Source organism: Aquila chrysaetos, chromosome 1 (genome assembly GCF_900496995.4).
Source record: "Aquila chrysaetos chrysaetos chromosome 1, bAquChr1.4, whole genome shotgun sequence".
In the NCBI taxonomy this organism is placed as follows: Eukaryota; Metazoa; Chordata; class Aves; order Accipitriformes; family Accipitridae; genus Aquila; species Aquila chrysaetos.
The window spans coordinates 53,483,898-53,498,982 of record NC_044004.1 but is presented as its reverse complement, the minus strand read 5'-3'; the positions used below and the strand labels follow the sequence as shown (position 1 = coordinate 53,498,982).

Sequence of the window (15,085 nt, the reverse complement as noted above, 5' to 3'; positions counted from 1 at the left end):
CTCTGTGATTTTTATCTTCACAAACTTCAATTCTGCTCCAGAAAAAAAGAAGCACAATTTAGAAGAAACACCTTAGAAAGAGATTTAACACTTAAATTCACATTTTTTCCAGAAGAAACAACAAAAAAAAGGCTACCCAAAACCCTGTTCTTCCCTTCACCATACAATCTCTGGTCTGTAATCTCTTCTCTGTCACGGACTGAGCCCATTTCTGGGCTTTTCTTGGTCTAATGCCACATGGGTTTCTGTAATCCCTATCCCATCTGGTACAGAAGTCATCAGGGTGCACTTACCTTCTTCAGCAAAATAGCTATCACTGCAAAACCAGCACTGCACTAGGATCAAACGTTTAAGATCAAACCCTTTTCCTAAAAGCAGAGCATAGAAATGAAGAGACCTGATGAATAAATACCACGAAGGAAGTTGGTACAGGACTCAGGTGTCTGGGCTTTTGTGACCAGCTGGTGTCCTCCTTCCCTTTGCAACAGGCATAAGCAAGAAGAGCTACTTCCAGAGCTTCTTTCCCGCATTTCTTACAGAAACCAAACCACAAAGGTACGTGTTGCCCGAGAAGGAGATGAAGCTTTGCTTCCTCTAGAAATAATTCATGAAGAAAGCTTTGAAATGAGCTAAACTTTTTTCCCCAAACACACAGTGAACAAGGGATAGTCAGAATGTAAAAGCAGCTATGAGCTCTAGGTGGTTTCAGGGATAGATACTCTTCCCCAAAGCTCAAAACTGCAGAGCAGAGAGAGAAGCAGATGGAATAAGATATTAGAACAGGCTAAAAGGAGATTTTTGTCAGATGTGGTGAATTACATCGGGCTACTTTGAGGACCATTTCAGGTATATCTGAAACAGGCTTCGTATTTCTTTTAAACATTTTAAATGGAGTGGCTTTTTTAAACCACAATTTTATGCATAGACGTTACAGAAAATTTTGGATTAGAGCTATAAACAGGTCAGATTATACACCCTAAACTGCTGGGAATGCCTGCATGCATGTGCATGCATATACACACTTTGATAAAAATTCATTTCAATTAAAAAAAATTTCCTAATATAGTGAATAATTCATTGCTGAAGTTAAGCGTGCCTTTACTGATCATTTCTTCTGGCAACTGCAATTTTGAACTCTCCATCTGACTGTTCAGCTCAGGAGAAGGCTGGCCTACAGAAGAAAACATCTTTTTCTCTTTCAGAAACATAACGGAATGTTAGACTGTAAAGTACACTTTGCTACAGTTAAATTCAAGAAATATAGCTGCATAGCATAACAGGGAAACAGTATTAAATAAATTCTTCAGTTCTTTTACTCTTTTTAAGCTTTTCCCAATGCTCCCAAGTATTCTCCCCATCTTTTCCCCAAATGATACAAAGAAAAGGAACTAAATGTTTCTCTGTCAGAGGTACACTCTGGCAGCAAGGCACATGTGTCTGAGGTTTAAACACCTTAGCAACATATACTTCTATTCAAACTAATTTCCAGATCAAAAGAAAGGAGTAGAACAATGAGAAACCAAAAATTCAGAGATGGAAAAAATCCAGCTAGATCATCCAATTCTCTCTTGCCCACTCCATCAGTCAGAACAGTGTATTGCTATCATTCAAGGAATGACTGGAACCATTCAGTTTTATAACTGGAATACAAGAAGAATTTACCAAATTTGCTTCAGAGGAACCAAAGCAGCCAGTGCCTAATGCAGATTCTGTCAGGCAGACAGCATAGCTTTGTGAGCTCTCAGGTGTGTTTCATGTTGTAGTATTTGTCCAGCTACACCATTAAGTTCAGTGTTGCAGCTCTCTCAGAAACCAACAGCTGATGCCGAGGAAACAGACAAAGACACCTCGTGCAACATCACAGCAATGGTGTAGCTTCATAAGCCAAGGAGGGAAGAAGTCCTGTGCTCAACTGGCAAGATTTGCCATGGGGTTTTGTTATTAATAAAGTAAAAATTAAATTAAAAAGTCAGTCCTTCCATCTCAATCTAGTAAAGTCAAATGATGGCAAATTTGGCTTCGGTATGATACAGAGGAGAAATACTAAGCTGCTTTTCAGTGAAACCTGTTCAAATTCAGTTGTTATGCCTCCTGTCAGTTTCTCCTTTAGCCATTGGGACCCGAGTAACAAATCACTTTCCTTAAATCATGGAACCAAATTCTACTGTTATATCACAAGCTTCATTTGGGCTTATATATTTGTGTTAGGGTAGTGAGAACAGAAGTTGGTCTACAGCATTGATCTTCACACGTTCATTAAAAACACAGCCTTATTCTATTTTCATGTTGTTGATGAGAGCTATTTCTGGGCACAAATCACTAACTGTTAGCCTTTCCTTTGAGAGTATTGGCCTTTCTTTTTCTAACTTCTTCACTCTGCTCACTTTTTCCTCCACCTAATTTCCAAATTTAAAAGTCTGCCCAACACAGAACTGTTCTCATCAAGCCCCTGCTGGGGCTTTCAGGTGATGCAGTAGCTAATGGTCCTGACAGAAAATGAGAATCTACCACCAATTTTGGAGGAGGCAAATTTTCCAGGAAGCAACAGACCGTGAGCAGATATTGCGATGCTTGCAAAAGTGGCAATTTAGGCTAATAGTTAACTGCCAAAAGGAATTAAAAGTTATTGCAGAGTAATGTGCTGTGCTAGGAACCAAAAATGTGATTACTCGCTCTGGGCTTCTGAATTTCAACACAAAGGTTAGATAAACCTAAGTCAGTGCTGCCTGCCAACAGAGCCCAGGATCCCTCGGGATATCTAGTATGCTGCCCTAAATCTATATTCAGTGACTGGAAAACAGTACTTTGTTCCATCACCAGCCAGATCTGCTCAGCTTAGGTTTCATACAGAAAGCGCACGGTAACAACCAACGTCCTGAGAGAGAAGGGCTTGGGCAACTTGGCAGTGCAGAAGAAAAGTAATACATTAGGCTACAAGAAACTGGCAGTGGAACAACAAGAAAAAAATTGCTACAGCTGATGTTTTGTGGCACTGCCTTGCAGGTTTTAGAAGTGAGACAAAAACCTGCAAGTGTCACGTAGCCCTCCCTCTCCGGGCAACTTTTACAAAGAAAGTCAGCAAGCAGCCCACACACAACTTCAAAGTACAAAACGGTTACATACTGGCTAATACAGTCAGTAGGTAGCTAGGACTGAAGAGCTACTAGAGTAAGGATTAATATGCTTTCCCGTCTCGGTTAGATGTCTGCCGACCCTTTGCTGCCAGATCTGCTGGGCAGGTGGGGAAGGGCCAGTCTCCATCACACCTTGGGCAGGCTGATCCTTGATGTCGCTGACCTACCAACTTCAAGCACCCCGTCTTCTCCTTCGGTTTTATACCTCTTCGTATCACTGTGGTTTTTTTCTTGAACCCCTGAGCTTCTAATCTTGCCTCTGCCTGCAGTTTTACCTTTCTTATCTTGCAAGGCTCTCATCTCTGTACTTTCTCACAATTAAGCAATTTTCTCAGAAGTCCAAGCCAAGGTTTTGCAGCTGTGCTGTATCACAGCAAGGTCTTAGACCACAGAGAGCTGAATCCTTCAGAAGAGGGTCATGGCTCTATGGTCAGGGCTATAAAAGGTAACTGGAAGGAACTGAAGTACCAGAAAAAATGTCCAGCAGACTAAGCCTTCGAAAAACTAGCTAGAAAAAGGCTACCAGGTAGGTAAAGGGGAAGGAAAAAGTGAAAAGAGGAGATAAATTACCAGTTGGCTGGGCTGGTAGACTGGATACAGAAGTGAAAGTCATTACAGAAAGAAATCGTAAGGAAAAAAAGCAGAGCACAAGGCAACCTCTGTCTGACTATGACAAAGAAACAGAGATGAGCAGCAGACTGGAGAAGAATCTAAGGGGTAGGAGAGAATATGGTCAAACACAGAAATAGGCGAAGACTATTCAAATATGTGATGTAACATCTTTGTATGTCTTTTACTGCTGCTCTTGAGAAAGCAGCCATCTCAGACATGAATTTGCCAAAACGGTCTTATTTATATAGGGCTTATAATGGAATGGCAGAAAAACCTCTGCTTTCCATCTCCTTTGTAGCTGTGGATAACTACATAGAGATCTGGAATAGTGCCATATATGTTTGTAAGATCCAGTTTTTCCCTTGGCCAAATACCACATAATGATCACAGAGAAGATAGCTGAGGATGTAGTTTGGTGCAACCAAACTGTTTGTATCCAAAATGATTTGAGAGTTTTAACAGCAAAACCAAGAGTTGATAAAAGGAGATTTGACCAGAATATTCCAGGCTTTCTGATCCCAGTGACATTGGATGGTGAAGAAAGGTATTCTTGCGCAGGCAGCTGGATGTCTATGACTTACTGATCCCAAAGGACCATCTGGCCATGGAATGCCTGTCAGGATACAGAGAAGCAATAGCACCTGACAGCGTTACCACAGCCTTGTGAGTTCCTGACTCAGCTGAGCAACAGGAGCTGCTCACGCCTTTGCTCCTGGTCCATCACATATCCAGATCTCCTTTTTAAGGCATGAGCACACATGGTGATTTGCAGCTGAAACAGGCTAGAAGCATAGATGTAGCTTCTCAGTTAATTATAACATAGTAGATTGCAATAACCAGGTGAGCTGTAGTTGTCCCTGTTTGGGCCGGGACACGATACAGGCCCTTGGGAATCTGTTTCCACCATCTGCTCTTCGGTGCAGCTTGAGGTTCCTCCCCTCTGCTTGGGGAGGCTCTTTGTACTAGCTAAGCATGGCCAGAAAGGGCTGCTTGAGTGGCTGATGTAGGAGCTCTCAACAGTCCTTGCCCAGGCAGGCTTCAGCCTCCCAACAACTGGAAAACTTCTTCCAGCGTCTGACTGCCCCGTCTCCTGTTGGGAATTGTTTCACAAATGTGTGTAAATAATACCAGTGAGCCTCAAAGCAACTTTCCTAACAGTAACTGGTATGGGAAACACATGCCCTGGGGCTTGGGAAAGTAACCCATGAGTCACCTACTTGACTTTAAATGCTGGAGAGAAAAAATAAAAGGAAAAGCACCAAGTTTATTCAACAGAGTCAAGGTTTAAATTTTGGATTACGAGCATGAAACAAAGCTAGAAAAGAAAAACACAGACATGACAACACTTACAACAAATCTAACCTTGGTCTGTCCTTCTAGCTTGACCAGGGATTTCTCCGAGGCATATCTTCGCCTGGGAAACCAGGCTGGTGACTCAGCAAGCCATCTCCACTGTCTTGTCCCACTTGCCAAAGCTGACTTGTGGCCTTGTTCACCCACAGAGCCAAAACAGCATCCTCCAGACCCATCTTCCTCCTGGGCACTGTCTTTCAGAGCTGACTTTTCAGTGTAACAGGCACCTCTGCCCCAGCTGCCTCCAGGCAACATTGCCTGAGATGCAGCTGAGGCTGTATCTTCTCCCTGCTTCTTGTTTCTTTCAGCACCTCTGGCTTCAGACCTCCCTGATCCGTTATCGTCTCACAGGAACACAGCACAGTGCATAGTACAGCACTGCGCAAAACTGTACAACCTCAATTTTGCCCATGCACCAACTTGCCTTTATTTCATTTAAGTAGCCTCATTGATGGCATGACATTTTCATTACCACTGTAGCACTTTATAAACCATACATCAACCGAAGGATTAACTACATAAACATCTTGTTAAATTCGCTGTCACTATTTCACTATGATCTGATGATAATCGCATAACTTATTGCTAATACTAATTATCAGTCTTGACAGATTTGGCATGTATAAAGATTTCTACAGTCCCTTCCCAGCATAAGCATTTCCCCACCTCCTGATCACCACTGCTTTTGTGTCACCCAGAGAGCCTCCTGCTTTCTCTACAGGATTTCTTAACTCTTTCAGCTGATTCCACAGCTGCTCTACATCCACCTAACTGAAGTGGTCCCATCTGGAAAGGAAATGTAAGCATGAGTTGATACCATATGATTGCTTCTGGACATGGTATTTCCTAGTGATGTCACACATCTCATGAAAAGTCTGCAGGCAAAATGCATCTTAGCCAGAACTGAAAAGAAGAATTAAAAGTCAAAGACGAGGAGTTGATGAAGGCATGGGTTTGTTTTTCCTTTGTGGCAGGAAAATTACAGCCACTGACCTGCTTTAATAGTTGACTCATTAAAAGATGTACTACAGCCAAAACTGAAAATATAGAAGCTGGTTTTGGTTTATAAAAAGTACATAAATTATTATGAAGTATTTTTTGTTTAAAAGTGGTAACTCAGCACACTTAATAACTAGGGTGCCAGCAAACTGATAATTTTATCTTTACAAATGCTGGTACAAAAATGTCTTCCAAAAAACTTTTGGCTTCCAGATATGAGAACTACGTACCTAGCAAACTTATCCTGGGGTTTAGATTTAGTTTCCAAAACTATGTTTTTTCCAGGTGCTTATACTGACAAATAAATTGTGTGGTTAACAGAGGTTAAAAGAGGCACTGCTAAACCTTCACTGGTTTGGAGAAAAGGATATTTGGTAGATTTTGGAGAGAAGTATAAAAGCAGAATTTCTGAATGCAAGCATGCTAGCTAGTGCACGTCCTTCACATTTTTCAGAAAGCAAAGGATTCCCCAAAAGAGACCAATAGTTTCCAACTATGAGTTTACTGCATAGATTTATCTTGTACCTTTTTAAGAATGAAATTAATTTTGCTTCAGGCAAAAAAGTATCCCTATATATACTTTTAATGTTAACTATACAAAAAATTTGTTAGACCTTTAGAGTGTTACTACTGTAGTAAAAGCCACATTTCTTAAAACCTGCTAGCATATATTAGCTAACAGATTTGCACAACACTTTAAAACCTCAGGATTCTTGCTTAGGATAAAGAACAGGGAAAGTCTGTTAACAAAGCTAGTGCTGTTCTGTTTGTAAGGTCTAGTATAAAATGGCTTTACATTCATAAAATGGTATTACATTCACCTATTGCCTTACACTCACCCATAGCTCAAAATGTGTATACAGAGCAGTAGGACTTAGCTAAATATAATGGATCTGTGATGATTCTACCTGGTTATAAAGAACTGTTGAAATTGGATTAACCTGTGAAAAGTGAAGAGACAATGAGTTATGGAGATAGCACTTGCTTCTCCCATAGTAAAGTGTCTGCTACATTATGCTGTTAAAAGAGCGCTACTATTTGGGAGGGACTTTTCACAAAAGAATTGATATCTTACACACCATATGGTCTGCCCTTCAAAAACCATAGCTAGATGACAGATATCCTACCTTAGCAAGTGGACTGCTGCAGCAGTTCGCATCCCAGTGCTAATGGCACATTCTTGTCCATCAGTGGCAAAATTCCACCCAGCCTAGCTTTAAAAGCCTCTGTGTAAATGGAGGATAGAATCACTATAAGTTTATCACATCTAAAAATTTATTAACATGCTAGAAATTATTTAAATGGATTAATTTTTGCAGCCATATTTGATTGTATAAGTAGTTTTTCCCTTTGACTTGCCTGCTTAAGAACTCTCTTAAGCTGTCTTCCAAAACATATCTGCAGACATTTTCTATACTTGATCTGTTGCTGGTTTTTCAATTTCCTACCCTGGCTAAAATAGCAGAGGTGCATTAATATTACTCAACTTTCAAAGTAGTGCTAAAAACAAGAACTCAGCAAAGGACTAAATGTATCTTCAATGTTTTACATAGAACTAACCAAGAGATCTTTATTGGGGTTATTTCAAACAGAAATACATTTTCAGTTAACTTTTTCCAGGGAAGCACAGATTATATGGGAAATTTTCTGTATTAATCTAGAATATTAAAAAAAAACCAACAACATTTCATTTCAGGTTGGCTCATACAGAAATTAACGTATTTCATTTTGCTGAGCCGACTGACATGACTTACTTTCTGGCACTTAAAAAACCAGGAAACTACCTCTCCCTTTGCCCCACAGGAAATATTGAGTCCCATTCTCATCCAGGGATGACATTACAAGTTTCTCTCTGGCTGAACTGCTTGATGTGTGGGAGTCCCGCAAAAGTAGGTGATTCACAGGAAAATTATTTTTGTAAGAAGGGAAGCATATCTATAAAAGATTTTTTTTTTTAAAAAAAGGACACTTGATCACCCCTCCAAGGCACTCAAAATGGGAAAATCTGGGTAAGTACTGAAGTTACAAAGTGCCTTGGGATATTTCAGTAATTCAAGTCATGTGCAATTTACAAACTTTAAAGTAATAAAATATCTTGAGATTGAAAATATTTCTACATTTGTAAATTCTTGATTTTTAAGGACTTGATTCCCAGGAAAAAAACCTTGAAACATGAGCATTTCATATCAGCAAAGCTTTGCATGCAAATACCAGAATTCCTTGTGCGGGGCAATTCCAAGCCCTGGTTAGTTCTCATAATAGTCCCCTTCACTCTGAGAGGTTTCTGTAGCATGCATCAAGTGAGTGTAATTATTACTCTCCTAGAAATTCTTCTATTAACACTTTCTGCTTATACCTTATATAAGGTAAAGAACATTTCCTCACCCAGGCTACTACTCAATGATATAACTGCAACTTCCTGGAGCTGAGATTTCTGTGTATCGCTCTATAAAGCCAAGAAATCTTTTAAAGACATTTCTCAGCTACATCCTGGCTGTGCAAACACAAGTCCCTGGGGTACCAGGTGGATGCAAAACTTCTCCCAGGTAGAGAAGCCTTGTCCTCTCAAAATCATCTTTCCAAGGTCGCCATTTGTGTGGAAAGCACCATGGAGAAAACAAAACAAAACCACACCCCAGAGCAAAAGCAGTTGGGTGTCTTGAATTTCTTTGGACCTGTTGCCCATCAAAATGACTTAAAACCAAAGAAATTTGGTAGTCTACTGATGTCTAACGTTTCTAAAAAGTACTCTCATGTGTTTACCCATAAGGACACAATGGATTCCCCATTCCAGCTCAGCAAAGAACTTATTCTGCAATCAAAAGGTAAAGCACCCACTGAAGTTTTTTGCAGTCCCATTTTTCTCCCCATGATATAAATCTGGCCACACCAAAACCACCACATCACTATTGCACTGACAACCCCTAAGACTGAGCTTTCGCTCGCATAGCACTAAGTAAAACCTGTCAAACTGTTCTATGACCACTAAACTAACACTAATGACTTCTTCATCAGCAGCCCCTAGGCTCTAGCAAGCAGAAAATGACATTGATCTTAATCAGATCAGACACCAGCTTCTCTCAACTCTATCTCAAAGTCTATTTGATTTCATGCTTCATTATAAAATCAATTAATTGTTTCATTGCCTAGTCATTTAATATGTTATTTATAAAACATATTGTGTTGATAATCAAACGATAGCAGGCAGTCAGGATATTTTGTACTAGCCCCAAACAGCATGCATGGAAAGCGGCATTATTTTTAAAAGATGCAACACACATAAACCAATGCCATGAATGAGTTCACCTGATCATCCAAAGTGGCGTGATCAATTGTACCAGCCAGGGGGCATTTTCTGCACCCTAAAAGCCCTGCTTTCACAGGGCCTTCACAGCCTTTGACAAGGAGAGAAGTACCGTTCACAAATCCATCCTCAGCATCACCTTTTGCCAGTGCACTTGCACTTCCCCGCAGAAGAGCTCAACCTCCTTAGAGCTGAGAGCAGAAACATCTTCAGTGCAGTGAGGTATTTTAGAAGCTGAAACTAAGCATGGAACACCAAGTTAATTAGTACAAACATTACAACGTGCACTGGACATGTGGAAAATTGAAGCCAAAATGAAGCTCTTTTGTTGTTTTGCAATAATTATTTCATTTTCCAAGTAACCTGGAAATTTGAGTTGATGTTTATGGAAAATGGGATCATTCACTCGAGCATGAGTTTCCAAATGAAGTTTATTTTTAAGGAAGTTATTTATAGTTTACTCTATCAAGTTTTTCATTTACTTCTAGTTTCAGTAAAGCACCCAGCCATGACGCATTTGAGTTCAAGATGCACTTCTGAGGATATATATCTAGAAACATTCATTTCAGACAAACAGGATTCTAACATTAGCAATAAGAGAAAGAATTTGCTAAGCTTGCACATATTCCAAAGAGCACTTTACCTTAGCTTTCCTGAATAAGTGCTCCTATAAAAAATATTTTTTTACCTTGGATTTAAATTGTACAGTGTAGTTCTATCCACTATTCTTTTAGTTTATTTGTTGATAATCTGTCGTGTTCTCTTCTTCTGTGACTTACAAATAGTCTTTGGAAGTGGCACAATGACATTACTTTAACCCTGCCCCACTTTTGAGGTATCAATAATTTATATAACCCTGTCCTGCAGCTCTTCTGAAACCATTCCTTATTCATGTTGAAGCTGTACAAGTCTCAGTCAGAGCTGAGTTTCATCCAGCACAGTATCCCACTTTTGACACTGACCACTACTAATTATTTCAAAGGACATGCACCAGGACTTAAAAAAGTAGATATGGAATAGCTTGCTGCCTATAGAACAATTTTTTGCCCTATTAATTAGAAGTTGATTTAGGTCTCCTCCCACATTTTTATTTCATTTAATCAATATCATGACAGCTTTTGATAGTTGAATTATCTACAAAAGCATATACCCTTTTTTTGAGTCCTAAAGCTCTGAGTGTGTAACAGGACACATCTGACCACCCCGGGACACTGGCAAAGGCAGTCCACTACCTTCCTCAGGCAGGACATCTCCTGTCAGTCAATACGATCAACGCCACAGACCTGACTTCAGTTTGGCAGGTACCCTACTGGCAATGCAGGGAATGACTGGAATTACAAGTGACTGGATGGCTTTCAATAAGCTAAGTCATATTCACCCAGAACACAAGTATTCAAGGGAGAAATACTAATCTCAAACCAGCTTAAAACTATCTTACGTTTTAGGTGTTCCTCTGTCTTTTACACAGAGGCAGCTAAAGTCTACAGTGTTTCACATCCTCCCTGCTAGGTCCATGTCTGCTGGTCAGGGTCTCATTTCTATCCATTCCTGAAAAGCAATCTGTACACAAAGGTTATACTTCTTCAAGCTTCTTCACTACTACTCTGACCTCCTTTCCCAGCACAAAGCCCTAACAGCTGCATTTACCTGCATTGCTTAACTGCTGAGAAATTGCCTTAATCAAATTTGTCCAACTAATGAAAACCCCAGGTGCATAAGTTGAGGTCACATGAGGAGGACCATGTCTTGTGACAGATATGCCCCTGTGAATGGAATGAGCACACTGCAATGCTTTATTGCTGCTAGGGAACCTGCCTTCAAGGGGCCCGACATATTTGGCCTGTTGAGTAGAGCCCTATCTACCCCATGGGCTCCCAGAGTGGGAGAGCAGCAAAACTTCCATGCTACAAGTGTAGTAAATGCCAGCTGGAAAGCATTGGAAAATAGGGTCTGAAGGAATGACTCTCACTCTGAACACCCGAGGTTAAATAAGCCTATTTGACAAGTCCTTAGCTTTTGGAAGATGAAAACTATTACTCTTCTGGAGTGAGGATGTGCATATTACAAGTAAACACTTGGCCTCACCAAATTGCTGATAGTTGCCATTGACTTGGTGAGGGATTTAATAATTTTTTCCATTTAAACTATGTGCTACTAGGAGACATTTTTATTTAAGTATCAATTTCCAATATTTCTCTGAGGCATAGAGGTCTAATACAGCTGGATTACTTATTCAGCAGTCTTTGTTCTCTTTGCTTGAAAGATACCCATCTCTAAGAATTAGGTAAAATATTTCTTCTGGCAAATCTACTTACAACAGCACTTTCATAAACTTCCATAAGTTAGGATGATTGTATACAATACTCATAAGCTGAGAATTACATTTCCTCACGTGTATCATCCATAAGTACAAGAAGCTTTGCTTCCAGGCTTCTGCCTTCACTATTTCAGAATCAAAGAGTGATTAAGGACTTCCTAAATAACCCTCCCATCTTGTAACTAGGAAGATAGTTACTAATTTCAAATTCAGAGGAGAGTCACTTTCAGGACTGTACCCCAATAGGGAAGAGAAGAAAAACAGCTGTAGATCATAATGTCAGTGGTTTTGACATCCATGATATGTCTTCTCTACTCAGTTTATTAAAATTTAATGTCACCATTTGGCCACTGCAAGGATGCCACTTAGGAATAAGTGGGTTTAAGTCTAACTTAATCATGAACAGGCCAGGTTGTTTTCACGTTTCTGTTGAGTAGGATTCAAAAGCTTTGCTCAGTGCCAAGAGCTCCCATCAAGTGCTACAGAAATTGAGATTGCACAACACCGTCCTGGAATAAGTTCTAAATTTACATAATTCACTTAGGCAGCAAAACTTTTCCCAGAGGATAGCACAAGTCCACAAACAGGTTTAGGTACTCACTTCTGGTGGGTGTACCTTCACCAGCTCGAGTCACAGTTCTGGGCACGCCAGTAAAAGAAAGATATGGACTTACTGGAGTGAGGCCAGCCCAGGGCCACAAATGTGACTAAGGGACTGGAGCGCCTTTCATATATGGAGAGGCTGAGAGAACTGGGGTTGTGCAGCCTGGAGAAGAGAAGGCTCAAGGGATCTTATCAATGTATATAAATACCCAAGGGGAGGGGTGTGAAGATAAGGGAGCCAAACTCTGCTCAGCAGTGCCCATGGACAGGACAAGAGGAAATGGATATATATTAAAGCACATGAAACTCCATCTGAACACAAGAATACACTTTTTTACTGTGAAGGTGGTCAAGCACAGCAACAGGTTGCCCAGAGATGTTGTGAAGATATGAAAAACCCAACTGGACATGGTCCTGAGCAACTGGCTCTAGCTGCCCCTGCTTGAGCAAGGGGGGCTGGACTAGAAGATTTCAAGAGGTCCCTTCCAATGTAAAAGACTCTAACATTAACACCATAATCTGCAACAGCAACACTAAAAACATTATTCTATTACTGCTATGTTCTTGCACATATAATATCAATTTTTGCATCATCTGTAGTTTTCATTGGGCTACAAGTAACTGCAAATAGTTTCTATTGATTAGCCTCTAGTTGGTGGATAATGTAAGGAAATGAGGTCAAAGATAGCTTCAGCAATGGAACAAACATGTCATCTGCAGCATTAGTGGTCGGCTAAAGTGTTTGCAACCAAAGTCAGACAAAGGGCAAATCCTCTTTCCAGCAACTCATTGTGCTAAAAGAGATAATCCTTGCATTGCCTGTGATTGCTTTTGGTTCAGTTCTCTGCTTAGGAGAAGGACCTATGTAAAATAAACCTTGTGAGAAAGTGTAAACTATGCTAAACTTAGAGGATGGGTGCCAACATTTTTACCTTTTTACTTTCCACCTGAAGAATGCAAACACATTCCTGAACCACTGAGTAACTAAATCAACAAATGTACTTCTGCAGGTGGCACAATTCTCCCTTGCTTTTAAACACTAACATGCACATATAGGTACTCCCAAATAAACTCTTACTGTACTTTCATTCCAAAGCACTGCACTGTGTCTCATGCAGTGTCCTCGAAGCCCTTACCCCTTCTGAATTCTATCAGAAGGTAACTGATCTATCTCAGGTCGTAAAGAGAAATGTCACTCTTCAGCTTCTACTGGGTATAGAAATCTCCACAGGCACTCAGAAAAGAGGGCTCCTTACCTAGCTAGCTGGATTTTATCATCTGTGGACTCTTCTCATTTTCTTTCTGGCCAGAATTACCCTCACTCATGGCAAAAGCTCAGCAGTACAAGGTGTAGGCAGATAACACTGTTCCTCTTTTTTTTTTTTTTTTCTATCAGCTTCCTTAAATGAATGTACAACTTTAATTTCAGTTACTTTAGGTCAACAGCTTTAAAAAGTTTGCAAAATATTATATTAACTATCAAGAACACAAAGCTACTTTCATTTCTTTCAGTACTGTGCTAAAAAAGTCAGAACACTGCAATGATTTTGCTGTTTCTTTAGAGGAAAAAACAGAAGTGTATTACTGAAAGCCTGTATAATAGAAGAGTTTGGCTAAAAGAAAAATTAAAAGGAACTTAGTAAGTTTACTGACATCTTATCAAAAGTGGAAATTTCAAAGCAGAAAGTACTCAGTAGGGAGCATTTTGGTATGGAAGAAGAGCCGTACGCAGCTTGGTGAACATATTCTGCAATGTTTTTCTATTGTCTGAAGACAGGAAATCCATTTATTAGGATTATGTATTCTGCAGTGAGAAGCAGATAGTGTTCACCACTTAAGGAGACTCTATGCTTTTCATATGCAGCACAGAGGGAAATGATACAGTATCATCTGGTGTCGGGGAACGCAGAAATTGGGAAAAGAGAATAAGGCAAAATTGACATCTGAAAAAAGACAGCGGTACCCAAGCAAGTGCTCTCTGTGTTTCTCAGGCATACACCAAGACTGCAAGCCTGCTTGCACACAGGCGAGGATCTGTACAGGACACAGCACTCAGCCTGTGAGCTGCCAAGTGTCTTCGCTCTCACTTGGCCATGACTGTAGACTGCACCTCTCCAGCTCCGACTGCCACCCTTTGAGGAGGGATCTCATGTCCTGTCTGAGCAACTGGCATTTGCTGCTTGATGGGGAAGAAGCAGCCCTCGCTATATGTAGATCAGCAGGGAGTCTGATGTGGAAATGAGACAAGGATGGCTTGGGTGACTTCTAACAAACTCAGGAGACGACCTGGATAAGCAAAAACTCCCTAATCAGTCATTCAGACAGGTCAGGAGATCTGTAAAGAACTGAGAAAGCTGCCTGCAGGTAAGCTGTCGGACTGACAGAGTAACATTTAGGGTTGGACAAATACCTCTGCTTTATCTTTCGGCATGCAACCGGCCTGGTACGACCGTACATCTGATATTCAACCCCACCCTAACAGCACAGTCAGCTCCTCCAAGCCCCGTGTTGCAACCTGCTTTCCTCTCTTCCTGCCACTGTCTGAATCAGTGGAAACAAAAGGGCACATTGTCTGAACGGGTGAGTGGTTTCATCACGACTTCCAGAAAAGCTGAGCACTGAGAAGGAAAACAGGCAGATATGTTACCTTGTCTCAGTTTCAGTCCCCTGAAGAAGTGTAGCGATTATTTAACATCCAGAGGGCTGGGGGGAGCCTCTATTGCTTGCGGGCTTGTCGTGGTTTAAGCCCAGCCAGTAACAAAG

The 15,085-nt window shown here is 40.6% G+C and overlaps 1 long non-coding RNA gene across 1 annotated transcript; it reads right to left on the bottom strand.

Moving 5' to 3' along the window:
- Positions 1-7,123: 7,123 nt before the first annotated feature.
- LOC115343828 lies at positions 7,124-15,085 on the bottom strand. The gene is made up of 3 exons (XR_003924294.1): positions 14,970-15,085; positions 9,405-9,642; positions 7,124-7,322 (listed from the first exon to the last, which is right to left on the bottom strand). It is a non-coding gene; the product is annotated as an uncharacterized LOC115343828 (long non-coding RNA).